Source organism: Erythrolamprus reginae, chromosome 5, assembly GCF_031021105.1.
Source record: "Erythrolamprus reginae isolate rEryReg1 chromosome 5, rEryReg1.hap1, whole genome shotgun sequence".
NCBI lineage: Eukaryota > Metazoa > Chordata > Lepidosauria > Squamata > Dipsadidae > Erythrolamprus > Erythrolamprus reginae.
Window position 1 is genome coordinate 12,022,868 of NC_091954.1, and position 5,726 is coordinate 12,028,593.

A 5,726-nucleotide genomic window follows, 5' to 3' on the forward strand; every position below is an offset into this window, starting at 1 on the left:
AGATTGACAATGAAAATTAAAGATAAGGAAGATTCTGAATTCTATTATTGTTGTGAGCCGCCCCAAGTCTTCGGAGAGGGGCGGCATACAAATCTAATAAATAATAATAATAATAATAATAATAATAATAATAATAATAATGTGTGGGGAAAATTTTATGATTGGTTAAAAAAAATGAATATGTATTGCAGATAAGTAATATTGATTAAATTGGAAGAAAATAGAAAATTCACTCGAGAAAGGTGGTTTTGGCACATGTGAAATAACGGGATAAATTTAATATTGTGTTAATTGTATCACTTCTCCTCACTTTCACTCATTGCTCCAGTTACCTGCTGGGGGAATTCTTATCAGTCTGCAACAGCACCAATACTATCTGAGCTGCTATATTAACTCTTTCCTAATTTAGATTACAAAGCATGCAGCCAAATGTTTCATCTAATCTGATCTGGAATAAACAAACAACAAATGTTTCTTGGGTTGTGAGGGTGCTATCCAATGTTAATTCTAAATTTTCAGATAACATAGAGGCCCTTTGAAGATTTTTAATGGAATCAAATGCTAATCAAGTGAACATTTGAAATGGGTGCCAGAGAGTTTAAATTTGTGAGTAATATCGAGTGGAAGGAAATAGGAAGGAGGAAAGAAGAAGTAAGAAGGTAGAGAGAGGAGGTGGAGATAGAAAGAGGGAGTGTAAAGCTGTAAAGACCTGGCTTTTCCAGCAGGCCTGGGCCCGTTGACGGAAGACGATACCATCTAGATCCAACCATGAGAGATATTGAGAGATATGCGTGGCCTTTACTAGGGTTTTGTAATTATTGTTTAAATTGTTCTTTTAAATATAGTTTTTATTTGTTGCAAGCCACCCAGAGTCCTTGAGAAGTTGGCTGGCATATAAAAAAGGAAGGAAGGAAGGAAGAGAGAAAGAAAAAGAGGAAGGAAGAAAGAAAGTAAGAGAGAAAGAGAGAAAAAGAGGAAGAGAGAAAGAGAGAAAGAAAGAGAGAGAGAAAGAAAGGAAGGAAGGAAGGAAGGAAGAAAAAAGGAAGGAAGGGAGAGAGAGAGAAAGAAAGAGAGAGAGAAAGAAAGAGAGAAAAAAGAAAGGAAGAGAGAAAGAAAGAGAGAGAGAGAGAGAGATAAGAAAGAAAGAAAGAAAGGAAGGAAGGAAGGAAGGAAGAGAGAAAGAAAGAGAGAAAGAAAGAGAGAAAGAAAGAAAGAGAGAAAGAAAGAGAGAGAGAGAGAAAGAGATAAGAAAGAAAGAAAGAAAGAAAGAAAGGAAGGAAGGAAGGAAGGAAGGGAGAGAGAAAGAAAGAGAAAAAGAAAGAGATAAGGAAAGAAAGAGATAAGAAAGCAAGGAAGAAAGAAAGAAAGGAAGGAAGGAAGGAAGGAAGAATGAAAGAGCGAGAGAGAGAAAGAAAGAGAAAAAGAAAGAGATAAGGAAAGAAAGAGATAAGAAAGAAAGGAATGAAGGAAGGAAGGATGAAAGAAAGGAAGGAAGGAAGGAATGAAGGAAGAAAGAAAGAAAGAAAGAAAGAGCAATTGCTATTTTCCATCTCCAGATCCAAGTGGCCTCGAAATTCTTTTCCAGATTGGTTACTTCTTCTTTCTCTTCCTCCTCCTCCTCCTACAAAAGGTGGATTTTTTCTTTTCCTTCATAAATGGTGTGATATATTGAGAAGGCAGACACAAACCATCTTGAACAATCCAAAACTTGTCCCTCCGAATGTAATGAAAGCCTCTCAAGAAATCCCTTGGCACTCCCACCCTTTCTATTTTCATCCCTGTCCTAGAGGCAAATGGAAAGTGCTCCAAGGTCACTCGACAGTTCCTGCCTCACAGCGGAGCAATCCCTGCCTCACACAAGGCTTTTGCACAGCTTGATTGGAGCTTGAACTATCTTGGCTTCTTGATGCCTCAGAATCCATCCTTCTTCCAAGTATTTCCCCAGTCATAACAGATCGGTGTAATATGTTGACAGCAGCATCTCAATCGAGCTATTTTTAGCAGGGGCATATTCCTACCAAGCTGCTTTGTATTAGTCAGATGTAAATAGGATCCTTCTGTTCATCCTATAGTGCCTAATATAAATGCCTTTAAACCATTATATTCCTCCCAGAGTAAATGCTTTTGTTCCTCAAACACTTGCCGTAGTCATTAATTTTGGTTGGTTTTTTTTTTTAGAAGAGCTCTTCTTTCAATTGTGCACTTATGTTTTCTTGACTAATTGCTTATTTCACAGATGTCACCTCTGTTTTATCAAGCCTTTCATCCAATTTCAAAATAGTTGCCATTCAGTGATGTTATCTGTTCCTTTTCTTTCTACTGGCGATATAAAATCTCCTTCAAGCCCAACCCTGATGCCTTCAAGCATTGCCTAAAAAGCACCAAGAGTCACACACTTAATTCTACGCAGCTTCTTCTCTAGAAACACCGATCTACTAACCAGAGCATACAAAACATTTGTCAGACCAATTCTTGAATACAGCTCACCTGTATGGAATCCACACTGCATAACAGACATGGACACAATTGAAGGAGTCCAGAAATACTTCACAAGAAGAGTCCTCCACTCCTCCTCACGCAACAAATTACCTTACTCCTCCAGACTTCAATTACTACGTTTAGAAAATTTACAGCTACGCTGCCTCCAAACTAATTTAACTGTTGTTCATAAAATCATACATCACAATGTTAGCGACTACTTCACCTTTAATAAAAACAACACAAGAGCATGTAATAGATATCTACCCTGGGCCTATTCAGTTTATGCATGGTATGTTTGTATGTATGTTTCTTTTTTAATAAGGGTTTTTTAGCGATTTTTAATTATTAGATTTGTTTATATTGTATTATTACTGTTGTGAGCCGCCCCGAGTCTACGGAGAGGGGCGGCATACAAATCTAATAAATAATGATAATGATAATGATAATGATGATGATGATGATGATGATGATGATGATGATAATAATAATAATAATAATAATAATAATAATAATAATAATAGTAATAATAAAAAATATAAATTGCTCCAAACTAGACTACAGAAAATACGATTTCAACTTGGTCAACGCCTGGAATTCACTATTGGACTCTGTTGTTTCTGCCCCCAATCCCAAAATCTTCAACCTTACATTATGTACAATCGACCTCTCCCCTTTTCTAAGAGGTCTGTAAGGGGCATGCATAAGTGCACCTTTGTGCCTACCGTTCCTGTCCTAATGTCTTTTTATCTTTTCTATCCCTACTTTATACTTATATTATGTTAAACATACTACAATACAATACTATATTTGTATGACAAACAAATAAATAAATAAATAAGCCCAACCCAGTTTTCATGCCAATATGATTTACTGATGCCTTCCTCTTTGTTGTGATTCAGCCTGAGGCTGCTCAGGGACCGGCTGCGTCTCTGCTGGATCCAGGCCCGGAGGAGGAGGACAGTGAACAGGAGGGGGAGGACCAGGCAGACGGGGGAGAGGAAAGTCAGGAAGAGGATGATGGGGAGCAGCCTGAGAGCCCAGTAGCCTGGCCTCATTGGATGAGGAAGCACAGGCTATAATTGACATGAGACAGCGACATGCAGCTCAGAGACGGGACCAATTAGAAAGGTATTGGCATCACTGAATTGGCAACAGCTGGGTTTGGGTGTGGTTCTCCTCAGCAGGGTTTAAAAGGCAGGCAAGCCCTTTCAGCCATGTGGAGCGTTATCAACTGGAAGTTCTGTGACCCTGCTTTGCTTCTCGGCGTCTCTGATCTTGGCTTGTGGCCTAGAAGACTGGAAGACTTGGGGGAGGTGTATGTTTGTTATCTCCAGCGTTGTTTTTGACAGCAAGAATCCTGTTTTACTTCATGGCCTTCGTGAAACATCTTTGAAGTTTCAGCGTGTTCCTGTTTGTAAGGACATTTTCTGTTACCTGTGTTTGCTTTGAATTCTATAAACTGCCTTTGATTTTTACCAGTGTGTCTGGCTTCTCTTTTTGGGTTGGTGTTTGCCTCTGGAGGGACCCAGACAGAACACTCTTGGTGGTTCTTTTTTTAATGTTAATTCTGGTTCTATTTTGCCATAAAATAATTAGCCCAGATGGTTAGTAAATGATAGAGAGCCTGCAAATAGGGAACTACAGAGATTTCTCACTTCTAATTTCTGTCCATTGGAAGTCATAGCATTAAACTGTTTTAGAGAGTACCCACGCAAAAAAGTATTAAATTTTGTATTTAGTAAGTTCCTAAGAAATATGATGAAATATGGTGACAGAACAGACCAACAACTCCAAATATGGACAGACTATGGACAGAGGGAAGGGGTGTAAACAAGACGTCAAGAAACCTATATAAGATGATCCCTGTAGTTGAGTAATTTACCTTCAGAGGAACATAGGTACCTTCCCTGTGACCTCTCCAGGTCCCTGTATGATCATGCCAATCTAATGTATTCTATGTTTTCTATATCTTTCTATATTTTCTATATTATGTTGTTAATAAAGACTTTTGGTTTTTAATTGTCTTGGTCTCTGGGGAATTTTTCTAACAGTCAGCATTATGGATGAATATCTACTTATGTTTTTTGTTGTGATTCAGCCTGAGGCTGCTCAGGGACCAGCTGTGTCTCTGCTGGCTCCATGCCCGGAGGAGGATGACAGTGCAGAGGAGGGGGCTGGACAGTCGGATGGGGGAGAGGAGTGTCAGGAATGGGATGAAGGAGAACAGCATGAGAGCCCCGGGGGGGGGGGCTCTCCCCAGCCAGTAGCTTGGAGTCATTAGGTGATGACACACAAGCTGTCATTGACATGAGACAGAGACGTTCACAGCAACGAAAGGAGCAGTTAAAGAAATATTATCACCATTGAATTAGAAACAGCTGGGTTTGGGTGTGGTCCTCATCAGCAGGGTTTAAAAGGCAGGCAAGGCCTTGAAGCCATGTGGAGTGTTATCAATTGGAGTTGCAGTGACCTGTTTTGATTCTCAGCGTCTCTGATCTTGGCTTGCGGCCTCGCAGTCTGGAAGACTCGTGGGAGGCGTCTGTTTGCTATCTACAGCTTCGTCTTGGCAGCAAGAATCTGGTATTGCTTCATGGACTATTCCCTTCATGTATATATTTGATATACATGAATATATATATTCATGTATATTCCCTTCATGTATATATTCCTGTTTGTAAGGACATTTTCTGTTACCTGTGTTTTCCTTGAATTATATAAACTGCCTTTGCCTTTTACCAGTGTGTCTGGCTTCTCTTTTTGGGTTGGTATTGGCTTCTGGAGTGACCCAGACAGAACAGTTTTTAGTGGTCACTCTTTATTTGTGCTCTTTTGTCCTTTGTAACTATTCCTAGAATTCTATGGTCGCTTTTCTTCAATGCAAGCCATAAATAAGTAGCTTTGGAACCAGAGATGCATTGTCCAGAAAAGAATTTAAGAATCAAAGTAACCTTTCCTTGCAGTCATATTCTCTGGCTTGCGCACCTCCTGTTTTTTAATGCTGTATATTAAGATATGCAAATTCCAGTCAAATCTATACTCATATGATTTGCATAATAATGCATCTGTCACGGTTGTTTATGTTTATGTTCTTGAGTGTGTTCTTAATATTTTTTTTGTGTGTGAGATTTTCTTAGTTTTATTGTTCCTTAGCTTTCCCATCGTCACCGCCTGACATTTTTTTCAGATTCATGGATTAATTTGTGCTTGTAAGCTTTGTAGGTAATCACCTGACATCTTATTTCTCT